At 32.2% G+C, this 14,602-nt stretch overlaps 1 pseudogene; it reads left to right on the forward strand.

Moving 5' to 3' along the window:
• Positions 1-5,127: 5,127 nt before the first annotated feature.
• On the forward strand, positions 5,128-7,396 carry LOC107019081 (annotated as a pseudogene).
• The last annotated feature ends 7,206 nt before the right edge of the window (positions 7,397-14,602 follow it).

Here is a 14,602-nt window from a genome sequence, read left to right on the forward strand (position 1 = left end):
AAAATGGTACCAAATCGAAGTAACATCAACTAGGTGTGATTTATCTGCGCTTTAATCGAGTCTACGATGAATAATTTTCAACACCAACTTTTAATTTCTTCATGTTGAGAATCTTAAAATCTCAAAAGTTCAACAAAAAAGATTCCCAAGAGCTTTTCAGAACTCAAATTAGAAGCTAAGTCTAAAAATTATTGTCTTAAACTATGAAATTCGATAGAAAGCTTAAAATATTAATAGGTATTCATAGTTTTCAAAAAGTTATGCTGCAAACAACCACTTGGATAAAATTTTTGGTATCACCGATCCACTCGGTGATCCTCCCTTTGGTATATTTATTGTTGTCTTGCGTTAGCCTACAACATCTTTGCATTTTGAATCATTAAGCGACATAATAACACTTCACGAAACTGCTTTGTGACACGCCGACTGCTCCTCGTCACCGCCAATTTTATTCCTTTCTTTAGGGCTCAACTCATTGGGATAAAAGGCGAGGTTGAGACCTTTTGACGACTTGCTGAACGGGTTTAGTGATCCATTCTTTCAACTGCCTTTGTTCCTTTTTTGCTTGATTTTTTTCCATGCCTTTTTCTCCAAGTCTAAATACCTGAAACTCAGTTATTCTATCAATTTTCGAGAAGAAATGAATTTGAGTACACTAAACCTATAAAAATATAGCCCTGAATAAGTCCAAATTGTCGACTCATCAGTCTTAAAATGGAATTTTGTAAATATCACCAGTCTCGTAATGTGTAAATTTATCTAGGAGGATTGTCTATTTCAAATTTAAAGTCTTTTAGTGGAATTAAGGTCCTTAGTGGAAATTTGTAAAATTTTAGCCTGTGGGTTGACTTTGGTCAACATTTCAGGTTTGGATGCTCGAATCGAATTTCTCAAATTTTATTGGTTTTAGGATATTGTTATTGGCCTAGAGGAGGTCGTGGATAAACTTTCTAAGCTCATGATCTTAATTTACCATTTAGACGTAATGTTTGTTCCTTTTGATTTTCTCAAATTTAGAATCAAGGAGACCTTGAATTCATCTTTAAATGGTTCTCTCAATTTTGAAATATCGAGTTTAGTCAAGTTGAATATCTGGTTTGTGTGTACGAGGTTCCGAAAAAATCTTGAGGGTATTTTCAATGAATGAGAGTTTGATGGTTTGCCAATACTGATGTGTTTTGCTTTTGCAAAGGATCATCTCACTTTCACGAACATTGCTTTTGTAGCGATCCATTCACGTTCGAGAAGAGTCAAGTTCCCTTGGACCTTGATTTCACGAAGATCCACTCAATTTTGCAATTTTTACATTAATGAAGGTGGCTCGCAAAAGTGAGAGGCCCAATTTGCTAAAGTGATAATTTAGAGGGTTTCAGCCTGAAATTTCAGTGTTTTGCACCCATTTCCCCCTATTTTTAGTTTGGAAAACCCATGGTGGATACTTTTAAAGAGATCTTTCATGTTGAATCATTTGAATTAGTCTTTCTGACCCTAAAACGTCAATTTCCTAATATCATTCTTGTTTTTTAACATAAAAAATTTGAATTTTGATTGACTAAGTTAATGGTTTTTCAAAAATATGAGTTCCAAGTTAAAATAGTGATTCTAAACTTATTTTAACTTCTTTTCCAAAATGGGTTTCACCAATGACTTCCATATGGCTTGTGTATAATTTTGAAGAAAAGATTTTTGGATTGAAATTTCTTTTTTAGAATGGATTTTTTGGTTGATTTGACCCATTTTTAAAACGGTATGATATGAATGTTGTTATATATAGAATCTTATTTTGGTTAACTCTTTGATCAGGTTGTGTAGATTTCGACATTTTTTGGAAAGGAAAATTGCATGTCTCATATTAAATTTTGATTGAATTATGTTTAGTGAACATCTATACCTTGTAAATGACGTATAATATTGTATTTCCCTTCATTATATGTGTTCATCAGTAATGGAAATAAAGTGATGAATTCAATTACTTCACTTGCTTGATCTTAATAAACAAAAAGGGATTCAATAAAAGGGAAATGTGTCTATTGTTGTGTTTTGGTGAATTGCATTTATGTTGATCCTAAATTGTTAGATGAAATGCTTTGATTACATTATTGTAGACTAGAGTTGCTTGAGTCTATTATCTCTTCCTCATGGCATGAAATTGACTATTTGCATTGATTCTTGTACATTGTGATCAGACATGTGGTAATAAAGCCAATGAGAAATGGTTTCGGCTGGTGATATTGTGCCGATTAGAAATGGTTGTATTAAGTGACATTGTACAAAGCTAATGAGAAATGTTTTTTGCTAGTGATATTAATCTAATGGAAACGAGAGAACTCAAGATTCAAAAATATCAAAGTAAAAATATATTTTAAAAAGTAATATGCCATTATATAGTCGTCATATATGTTAGGTGGACGAAGATTATATTGACAAACACTCCTAAAAGAATTTGTAGACAAACATGTAAGGTGTGTTTAGTATTGCGAAAAATGTTTTTCAATTTTTTTATCTTTGGTTGACTAAATTATTTTGGAAATGATTTCCACATAAACTATTTTTTCTCAAAAGGAAGACAATTTTTATAATCATTTTGAAACTCACACCTCTACTTTTTGTCCTAACTTAAGTATCAGGTACAATTTTCAATACTAATACTAGTTCCAACATGTGATTATAAAATCCAGAATCGATGCTTAATCTTAATTCAAGAACTAACTACTATGTTTTGCATTAAGAAATGTCAGGTGTCATGCCCCGAGCTACCCCCGAGACGCGAATACGGGACCTAGGACCACAAGTAATCCAAACCTAACCCTGTTAGCAGGATAATGAACATATTAAAGAAAATAATTGATGCGGAAGCTAAACCATAATTTAAAATGAAAATATGGGGATAATCCATATTCTATAACTGAGAAAATTAAAATACTAACGAGTTTAATACAAGGAAGTTATTTACTCAATACTAAGCTGAAACTAAGTATGTCTGAAAATAGCCTCTAAATTGACTAGAAATGCTGGTACAGTCCCCAGCTAAGTCTAGCAAAAACTGAAAGTAAAAGACTAAATACTGAAAAAAAACTCATTACTATTGTCCTCGGAGAATGAGGACTCACTAGTGAATCTGCTCAACTGGAGATCGAAAATCGATCTAAGCGCGATCTGGATGCTGAGAACCTCTACCTATATCACGAGAAGATGTAGCGCACGTATGCGTCAGTACTTGAAGGTATTGAGCATGTAGGATAGAATAAAGCTGAACTAAAACATAACTGAACAAGCACAAACACAAGTAAAATGTTCTGAACCTGATATAATGAATTCTTAGATAGTTGAATGCAATGACCAATTTATAACATGCTGAAATAGAATTAGAAATATACTGATAAATGGTCAATACAATAGAGTCTGACTGAACTATGGGAGTTTCTAATGATTGATATAAAACCACATGAGTTAAATGTGGAGTCCGATGTATATGCCCCATCAAGAGGACCCAATACACCCTGCCAGAGGTATAAAGGCATGATGGCGTCATCACTAAACCGATGCCCACAAAGGGGACTTCCAACCTACTTGACTAGTAATTCTGTTACGCTGAACCCTAGTCCGACTCATTATTATGCTACTCCCAATGAATTATGTAATTAAGATATTATGACTAAATTTATGTAAATACTGGATAGCTCAAAATTGAACATGCAAACTTAGAATGCAACAATTGATATGATAATTATGCATTAACAACTGAGGCATGTATAATTGAATAACTGAAGTATTTGACCTAGCATGTGTAATTCAAGATCTCAAGAAATACATAGCAAAGGTTGTGAAATTCATGTAATAAACTGAATAAAAACTTCACAATCTGATTTGGAACATATAGCTAACTAATTATTAATGATTTGCTGTAATTCTACAAACCCTAGGTTTAACCATGATAAGAGAATCTAGAATTGACGACTAGGGATCTAATGGATGAAAGGGACCCACTAGTGAAATCCCACATACCTGGTGATGAAATCCACAAAGAAATATTTAGATTTCGGGGCTGGAGCTGCTGGAATCTTGTTGCGTTCTTGAATTAGGGTTCTTTACCTTTTTCTCCTTTCTTGCCTTTAATTTTCTAAGTTTGGATTTATGATTTTGACTTAGGTAAGTTCTTGTTATGTTTCTAGGCTTTAAGATGACCAATATCTGATGATTTAGAGTCAAAACAACGTATATTTGGGGGTAAACGAAGTAGGAAAATACCAAAAGACCACTGAGTTATTTGCCATCGGACCAAACGAATACGTGGACTGACGGGCCATCGTTCTGTCGACGGGCCGTCGTTTGGGTCCCTAGGTTGGGTCTGTTCGACATGCCTTTACTAAATGGGAATAACGTTTTACTCGGAGGTCTGATTTTCGCAAGGTCGGTGCTATAGAAAGCTAATTGAATTATCTATCTTTTGGTATGTCATGGGACACCTAATTCATTTTTTTTCTAAGGGTTATGACCATTTAAGTTTACCTAATAGTATTTCCCCCCTAACTAAGTGCTAACTTCCATCTACGGTCAAACCTATGGTCCATAGATAAACCAACGGTCCGTGATGATCAATCGTGGTTCTTGTAAGATGCTGGTGTAAATGGGATATTGATCCACAGACGCAGACAATGGATCGTAGTCTAACTTACGGACCGTAGGTCTGTCCGTGGATCAACTCTTAGTCAATTTTTCAGGGATGCATCATGGGAGTGTTTTGGTCACAACCGAGGGATTTACAGTATGGGTCGTAGATCAGACTGCTGTCCGTCGATAATGATCATCGATTGCATATACAAATTTCTTAAAATCTTATTTTTTTGGATACAGGATGTTACATCAAATATCGATTTACATTTAGTATTTGAATTTTGGATTGAGTATCAAGATCGAGTATCGAGGTCAAGTTTCATGAGAAGGTCGAGTCTTAAATTATTATTAGGGTAGAGGGTTGGGTCTGAAGGTCGAGGTCAAGGTATTGTCTTAAACAGATTCTCAAGTTAGGTATTGCCTCTCGAGTTGAGGTTAGGTTTCAGGTTAGGGTTGGATCTTGGGCTTCATTCAGGGTTGGATATCAGTTCGGATCAAGTCTCAGGTCCGGTCATGGGTCTAGATCAGGTAAATTATGGAAGTGGGTCTCATGTCAGGTATCTTAGTTGAGGTCGATTCTCTAGTTCAGTATCAATGTCTCGGGTAAGGTCTCAGGTTTCAGGATCTTGTTGATATAACTTGTAAGGATTTGGGTTGGGTATCACGTCAATTTTAATCTTAGGTTGTGGTCGAGGTCAAGGCGAGGATCAAGTCTCGAGGTCAATGTCTTGTTTCTAGTTTAGAGTCAGGGTCGAGTTTCTGTTTAGTATATAGAGTTTCAGGTAGAATGTTATTGTTGGGGTCAAGTTTGGCTCAGGTCCCATGTCATAGTCAGAGGTCGAATCATCAGTTGGGTTTTGGGGTTGGATCAAACGTCAAGGTCATATTCCTTTTCAAAAGTTAGGTCTTGAGTTGTATGTTGGGGTAGGTAGCCGAGGTTGGGTCTTGGGTTAGGGTCAAGGTGGAGGTCGGGGTCGGTGTTAGGTTTGGGTCTCGAATCAGGGTCGGGTCAAATTTAAAGGTTGGGTTTGGTCTCGGGTTTGCTTTTCGGGTTGAGGTCGAGGTTGTGCTTGGTACTGATGTCTCAAGTCATGTTTCAAGTTCAGGGTCGGGTCAAGTATTGGTTTAAAGTTGAGGGTATAATGTTGGGTTGGGTTTTGGGTCGAATAGAGTTTCATGGTCAAATTCATTTCAAATGTTTGATCTTATGTTTGATGTTGGGGTCGATAGTCAGGTGGTGTCTTGGGCTGGGCTTGGTGTCTGAATTGTGTCTCGGATCAAAATCAAGTTAGGCTGTTGAGATTATATAATAATTTTAATGTAAGGTCTCTAGATTGGTTAGGTCTTGGATTGAGTCTTGGGGTCATACCTGTATTCAGGTCATGGTAAGGTTTGAGTTCCATTTTGATATCAGGTCTTGTGTCGGGAATAGGGTTCAGGTTTCAGATAGAGTGTCGGGGCAAGTGTTGATTTGATTATGGGGGTTAATTTTAAGGTCACAAAATATTTTTCTGAAAAAAGTACTTTCTACTATCTATCCTCAAATAAAGATATTTTCTAAAAAATATTATTCACTCACCAATCATACACTAGAAAATATTTTAAAAAAATATTTTCCACTAAACTTCCAACCATGAGAAATTATGTTAAAATAAACATATTTTCTGAAAAAATATTTTCTAGGATTATATTCCATGAAAAACATGTTCCTTCATACCAAACACACCCGTAATCTAGTCAAAGATATGTTTTGCAAGCCATTTAATGAAATAGAATAGTTTTTTTAAATTTTAATTTAGTCAAAGATATATTTCACAAATCAATAAATAAAATACAATAAAATTCAAATATATTTTTGAGCTTAACTATAATATTTATGACATAATGCTTTATAGAAAATTATAAGAATGATCATTTATTCCACCTGTTCGTGAGCAAAACAATTTAAATAGACTTTTTTAACTCATTAGCAAAAATAAAATAAGAAAAAGTTAGAAGTGCCTTGTGAAAATCGAGCAAGAGGAAACGAAAAGTTTGTCTTGACGATAGAGGCCACCCTCTCCACCGGTAACCTTCGTTCTTACTGATGCTACAATTGCAACGATGCCTTTCATATAACGCTCACATTTAACATCAGCTACTCCTTTCGTTTCCCTCATAACTTTCATAGCCACTTCCTCCCTAGTTATACTATTAACCAATGTTACGCCTATTTCTCAACATGTACCTTTGATGATTCTACCCTTTCCACCACCAATTTTGTTACTTTTGATTATTCCTATTTTGAAACAGAAATAGATGAGCGTGATTTCGATAATCTTTCATATTAGTTGTTTTACTCAACTCAATATTTAATTTCTTAACTCAACTCATGTCCTTTTTTCGACTCATAAATCATTTCTCGACTCACTTCCGAGTGTGAAAATTGATGAATCATCAAAAATATATTCGATTTGTATGAAGGAATTTGAAGTTGATACTGAAGCGAGTTAATTACCTTGTAAGCACTTTTTTCATAATAATTGTATTGTACCTTGGTTATATTAGAGTAATACTTGTCCACTCTGTCGGCATAAACTGCCTAAAGAAGATGAAGATGAAACTGGAAAGCACTTGCAAGTCACTTTTAATTTTGAAATTGTGGTAGAGAATTTCAAGATAACAATGTTGTTTTAGAATCAACAACATCATCCTTGATGTTGGTGAGGATGATGATCTTAGAGACACGGATCAGAAAAAAATGCGCGATGAAGATGGTGATATAATGATGATTGATGCTTGAAATTTAAAAGAGAAACATATCGACATGTATATAATTATATTTTTGAGTATGATTTTATTTATAGTATCTTTTGATTTTTCCATAAAAGATTAAAATTTTAGTGGGAAGTAAGTGTTATTAAACACTCAATATGTTAAATATTCTGAATCTGTAGGATAAACATAAATATCAAACTTGTTGGATGGAAGATACATGATGCATTGACCAAGTAAATTACATGAAAATGTTAATATTGTTTGCCCATATAATGATATGAAATGACTAAATTATAGGGGGTATTACTAATAGACAAATAACCATATAAGTTAGTATATGGAGTTTACCGCATTAAAAGGGTCCAACATACTTTAACAAGGCATAAAGGTTTTCTAAGCTTAATGTGGATCTACTGAGCTAATGTTGATCCACTAAGATAATGTCTATAAAGACTAGGGAGTCTACCTAAACTGATGGGAGACCTCTTAGATTCTATGGTGAGATGTAGTTCTTGAACTTAGAGATTGCAACTAAAGAACCCAACAGATGTTGAAAGTTAGCCTTCATTTCTAACTCTGCTGGATGCTAATTAAAACTCCATAAGTAACATGCAAATAATAAAAGACAATAATAATATGATAATAGTGACTTCTACTTATAACCATATACACTAGGTAACTCATGAATCATGACTTAATCTAATAGTTTTGATCAATATAAAAGACACTTTATGTGAAAGTATCTAAAATAATAAAAAATAATCTAAAAGCATGCATTCTGAAATTACATAATTATAAGTCACCAAAATACTTACATAATTTGGGTGAAACACCATTTAAATCATGGAATTATTAGGAAAACATGAAATTAAAGTCTAATCATGAAAGAGAAACGGAACTGCATTAAATACTCCAAACAAGGAAACCCTACATTCTAGAGAGATCATAAACTTTGAAATCTGAGGGTTTTTTGGGACTCAATGGTTGAAAGGAAACACATTGATGAAGCCACATATACATGTTGTTAAAGTCACTAGACTAGATCTTGGAATGGGGGCTTGAAGATGCAAAATTGTAATTCTTGCTTGAGAGGAACCTTAGAAAAAAGATATCAAACTTTGGGTCTTGTGCACAAAAAAAAAGCTTTAGGCTGATAAATTACCCTTAGTTCCACTTAGAATATCCTAAAAATTAAAGGAGTGGTATTATATCAAAATGACCCTAAGTTAAAAATGGTCGGAGGTCAGATATGGAAGTCTTCTACAGACTATAGAACAATCTAAAGGCTATATAGTGACTACACAAAATAGGTGAAATTTTTTTATTTCTCAAGGTTTGTTCTATGCGATCTTCTACCGTCCAATGGGAATGATCTATGATCCGTAGTAGTCATAGTATTTCTGAGTTCTGAGTTCTAGTTTTACATACAGATCTACGGCCCTTGAAATCTTCTATGGTCCATAAATCAATAATTTTGACGACTTACATTTTTATAAAATTTTAAAGATCTAATCTGGACTTTGAAACTTTTGGGGTGTAACACTTAAAATTCCTACTTCTTAAAATGTTAGATATAACTTTATCTTCTCTTATCAAAAACAAAAATAGATCTTGCATGTCCTTTTAATGGTTCATGTATATACAACAAAATCAATAAGGAGATAACAGGTGAACTCGACTTTGATTTCTGAATAGTTACTAGAGATTTATATATATAAATAAATAAAGATAGAGAGATAGAGATAGAGAAAGAGTTGATCGACTAAAAAAAATGTGTTAACTAATCTTTTTTAACTTAAATTTGATGTAGTATTTTTTAATTACAAACAAATTTTCATGAGAATTAAATAATTGACTCTCTTATATTTTATACATTTTATTCTTGTGGACTCAAAACGATTCTTTTTCTGCACCACATTGAATTACTCATATGAAGACTTACAATGTACAGTGAACTATATAAATTGCATATAGTTTTAAAAGGAAAAACACAATCATCCATGAACATGAACCTTAAAAACTTTGACATTATAAATAAACAATTAAATTTTAACTTGTGTAAGTGTTGTCATCGATTTTTCTTTTAACATCTTTATTTAAGAAATATTTATCTTCTTTCATCGTGGGTCACTTTAACATCTCTTGCTACTTTTGAAAAGTAGATTTTGTAATGTTGATATTTGTTTGTATTATGGTCACATTATCTCGATGAAGAGTTACCTTGTACTTTCTATGGAATGCTCACCAATTTCTTCTGTGATACCCTTAATTGGTTAAGTTGATTGACCTACAGTATAAAGTTTGGAAAACAAGTCATGCAGTGAGGTTGGATATAAGCAACATATGTAGACAACTAGTAAGGTAATTATAGTTTATTAATTTATGAATGTGGAGTTGGACTACATTGTTGTTGTATTCTCAATGATGGTCCATAAAACCTACAACAACAAAAGAGAAAAATCAGTACCATTATCTTTGACTGGTTTCACTAGCTTTTTTGCATTATTTAGTAGAAAACTATAATTGAAGAGACCAATTTATTTTTCTACTCATTTTTCTTGAATTATTAGGTGTAGAAAGGCCTTCCATTCCGACTTGTTGATGGACTTGTTGTTGTTGTTTTAGAGTGTTTGTTTCTGATAGGAACAGAGCATCTACTATTGTGACCTAATTTCACATCTTCCACACTTTTTTTTGTCTATTCTTGATTTTATTATTAATCTATGTTTTTAAATATCTTATTTTTTCCCCCCATCAATCCCTCACTTCCTTTTATTTTTTTACCTAGTTGTGCTTTGTATATTGGTGAAATTATAATAGTTCAATCCATATCATAGGCTATAGCTCAAAGTTGACAATTGGGAAATTGATGCATTATACCTCTTCATGTACTGATCAATTGTATCGCATTTATGGACATATATTTAGGTTTATCCTTCTTCATCCATAAAGCTTCAATAGCATGATATTATGGTATTTCTAGTAGGTCTTATATCTTACTAGAACATAATATCTCTTAAAGATCAATCGAGAGCAGTATAAGATAAATATCTTTAGTTTGATAACGGATTTGATCAGATTTAATGGAAATACATTAGTCACTTTAGCCTTATTTTCTTCTAGCTTCAACATGATTATTAGACAGATTCTTTAAAAATAGTTCATCATTTTGTCTTTGATCTTCTGTAGTTTGGACATCATTTAGATTCTAATTGATTCAATTATTTTCCAAATGTTCTTATTTTTTACATTAGATGTAAATATTGAATGACTCACACAAGTGGTTTAATAACATACCACATTTTGAGTAAAGAGAAAAAAAATCATTGACTAATGAATGGGCTTGTAATTAACCATCTCTAGGCTTTTGGGTCTGAATTCTACATCTCTTTCATATTCTTGAAAATTTTTAGATTCTATAATTGCTATAAGAACTTTTTATAAGATATTCTATAATGTTTGTCCTCCAAAACCTTCAATTTTAAAATTATTATCTTCAGACAAAATTTGTGTGCAACATCTATTATTATCTCGTGAATGTTGGAATTAAACACTTTTATTTATTAGAAATGAAAGTCCATGCAGAAGAGTTTTGTGATATTTATATGTCCTCATCAACAAGAGTAAGAAACCAATTCCATGTATGTTTTATCTCACCTTTCACTAATGCGAATGCAACAAGATATACGATACTGTTTCCTTCAATTGTTATTTTTCTCAATAGTTGACTCTCTTTTTGGTTCCCTTTCAAAAGACATCCCTCAACCGCTATTATAGGTTGAAATCTGCTTCATTTATGTTTACAAGAAGCTAAATCTGCTTCATTTATGTTTACAAGAAGCTAAAAAAAAAGTATAATGTCCCAAAAAGAAATATTCTACCATTCACCATTGTTTCTGAATTTTCATCCAACTTCATAATGTATCTACTCCTTGGATTACTGCTCATTAGTAGCTGAACATCACACAAGTTGGGAATTCTTTGTCTCCTAAACTTGAATTAATTCTAAATTCTTCAACATTCTTCTATGTTAAAAATTCAATAGTCTTGTTATATCTATGAATGTAACAAGAATGGCCAGGGCCTATTGCCATGATATTGATAAGACATTGATGTAAATATGATAATTTGAAACTTGACAACAATTTCTCTCGACTTTGCAATTTGATTCTTCTTAAACTTGATGTTTTTTCAGAACACACCGAGTGCCTGAAATACCCACTTAAATTCTTTGGTATTACTCAATACCATATCAAGTGCAAATCACTTAAATTTTTGATCCTCCAAATCTCTAGTTGAATTAATAACAGTGATGTAGCACAATACACAAATGAGTGTCATTGGGAAATATGACCAACATATTGAGGGTAACTCCAAGATCCATTGATATTTCTTTAACTTGATTTTTTCTATTATTTTCATTAAGCCAACCCATTCTAAAGTGGAGTCAATATTTTATCAAAGTCGTATCATTTTCTTCCCACGAATAATCAGAGTCATTAAATGATTCACGTTCTTCACATGTGGTGTCACACTCATCACTTTTCTATATATCCACATCTACCAAACCTTCTGCTTATTGAAATGGATTCCCTTGGACTCTACTTCTATCATAGTTCCATTGGTCCTTTTTGGTGCGCTCACAAATGCTGTTTGCTCTAAATAATGAAATCTTCAGCTCCCTTGAAATAGTCATAAATAATCTAGAAGTCTATTTACATAGTTGATCACTATCTCAAACACCCAACTATCATTATAGTGTACTTTAATATAACGGTGTACACGTTAGGATCTTCATCTTCACATGTCATCAAAAAATAATCTTTTAGTTGATATTATAATTAATTTTCTCTATTAATAAACATCCTGAATAGAACATGTAAATGACACAAATCCAATACAAAAATATGTAACATATCATGAATATCTAATTAATTTTCAATTTGAGTTATGCAAAGTTCAGTTCTGAAAGAGTTGACTTGTATGTATGATAGTTTATGCTTACCATACATTTATTTGTTTGCAATTCTAATTTTTCACTTTCATCTATTGTTTAGAAAAGAAAAAGAAGAATAGGTCTTTATATCATTATAATAAGTAGAACCAACACAAAATGTAATTTGTCAATAAAATTTAGAAAATGCACTACAAATATTTGATTATTATAACTCTTGTAGAATTTGTTAAGAAATGACATTTTCTTCTTTATGTCAAATATATTATATGTAGGATTAGGCCTTTTGTAACTCAAAACATTACAAACAAAGATTATTTCTTTTTTATTTATTATTATTATAAAATTATGATAAAATTAAATTAATCGACTATGTATATGTCGGTGTGAATATATGCACACTCTTACAATACAATTTCATTGCAAACATAATGTTATTGTTTTTGTTCAATGGGTGCACTAAGTTTTTTAATATGTTGTAGGAGGACTGACTAAATTTTATCCTCATATAAGAGCAGAGATAACTAAAGAGAAAAATTATTCATGAACCGACAAACCCAAAAAAGTCATGTATTAGAGGATTAATTCACATCTAAATTCACTAAGGGGAGAGGGTAGGTATATGGTTGTGTACTTTTTTATAAGAAATATGATTATGGAAGAATTATTAAACTTGTTCTATGTTTATGTTTTGTTCTTCGTTTAAATATGTTTCATATTGCAGTACTGGAATTGCCCTTGATAGTAGTAACAAATCTTTCAATTGATATTCATTATTAGTTGAAGAAATGAAATCACTTAGTTAGATTGATTAAATGATAAATATGAATCATGAAGTATCTTAAGGATCAAAATTAAAATAAGACAATCACACAACGATAAGAAAATAATTATTTTCTCTACTAAATATTATAAGTTCACATTCATATATATTAATATTACGAGGGACGCAGAGAAGAAACCCCTAGCACAAAGTTGAGTTGAGAATTTTCTTACTGATTGAGTTTTAATATGAGATTTTCCAAATATCAACTTCAAACGATTATATCTCTCAGTACAAAATGAAATAGGTGTCCCATGACCTATCAAATTAAAGGACTTTGAGTCCTATATTTCCAACTCAAGTACCAAATTTTCCTAATTTAAATTTTGAAGTAAGATGTTATACCGATTTGGTAAGGTCTACTGTTAGACAAATGTTCACTGTTGGTTATACATCCCATGAAGAGTTTCACGGACCGTAGAGCCTTAAACGGAGCGTGAAGCCTTCCTTGAAGGGCCCTCTGTTAATTTTTAAGCTAGGGACGTCTTGGTCATTCCTCTATGTATTTGATACTTAATGTACGCCCTTTTAACCCATATTTTAAGCCTAAACAACTTCATATTGCACCTAATTAAGGACTTAAAAAGTTTTAACCACTTCTTTTACATTCATTAACACTTCAATTCATTAGAGAAATGTTTCAAGAGGAGAAAAACTAGGTTTTAAGCATTCTTCTAGTTGCGTAAATTTCTCCAGAAACTTTGTTCTTCCAAGTATGGAAGGCTATAATAGTGTTGGACGAGTTCATCCTCACGCGCTACATCTTCTTTCACATCAATAAAATGAGTAATCTAGTGTTCTTCCTTAGATTTGAGTATTTTTGAGAGAAGTTGATTTTGAGTTCTTTAGTTACTTCAGTTTCCAGATGATTGAGTTGCTATATTTTGCATTGAGATTATTGAATTGATTTTTCATTTTCGTTTTACCGCATGAATCCTATATTCTAAGTATATATTGAGAATCTTTTAAAAAAACATGATTGTTTAAACTGAGGTTTCAGAAAGAGCTTAAGAAAGACTTAATCAAGAGTACAAGGGAACTTAATATTTTCCAAATGTTTTATTTGTCCATGAATAGAGGTAATATATTTTGTAAGAGAACTTAAAAAAGTTTTCAGAAAGATTGAGTACAGAGAAGTAACCTCTAAAAGAGGCCCCATTTGAGTAAATTATCTTAACCAAAAATGAATTTTTACATTGAGCTAATAGAAACCTTGTTTTGTTTATGATCAATGAGTTTTATAGAAATTTAAGAGCAATTACCTCTTTTAAGAGGATAGTTTGAGATATTATCTCAAAGCAGAGAAAGATTATATCTTATACATTCGAGAAAGAGTAGATATTATTGGGAGTAGTATTGATCACCGATTTGGGTTAGTGTTAAGAAACCACATAGCCCCAATAAACCATGTTTTTCCAATGTAGTTGTAGAATGATAATATTTAGATGAATTCT

The sequence above is a fragment of the Solanum pennellii genome, chromosome 1 (assembly GCF_001406875.1).
Source record: "Solanum pennellii chromosome 1, SPENNV200".
Taxonomy (NCBI): Eukaryota; Viridiplantae; Streptophyta; class Magnoliopsida; order Solanales; family Solanaceae; genus Solanum; species Solanum pennellii.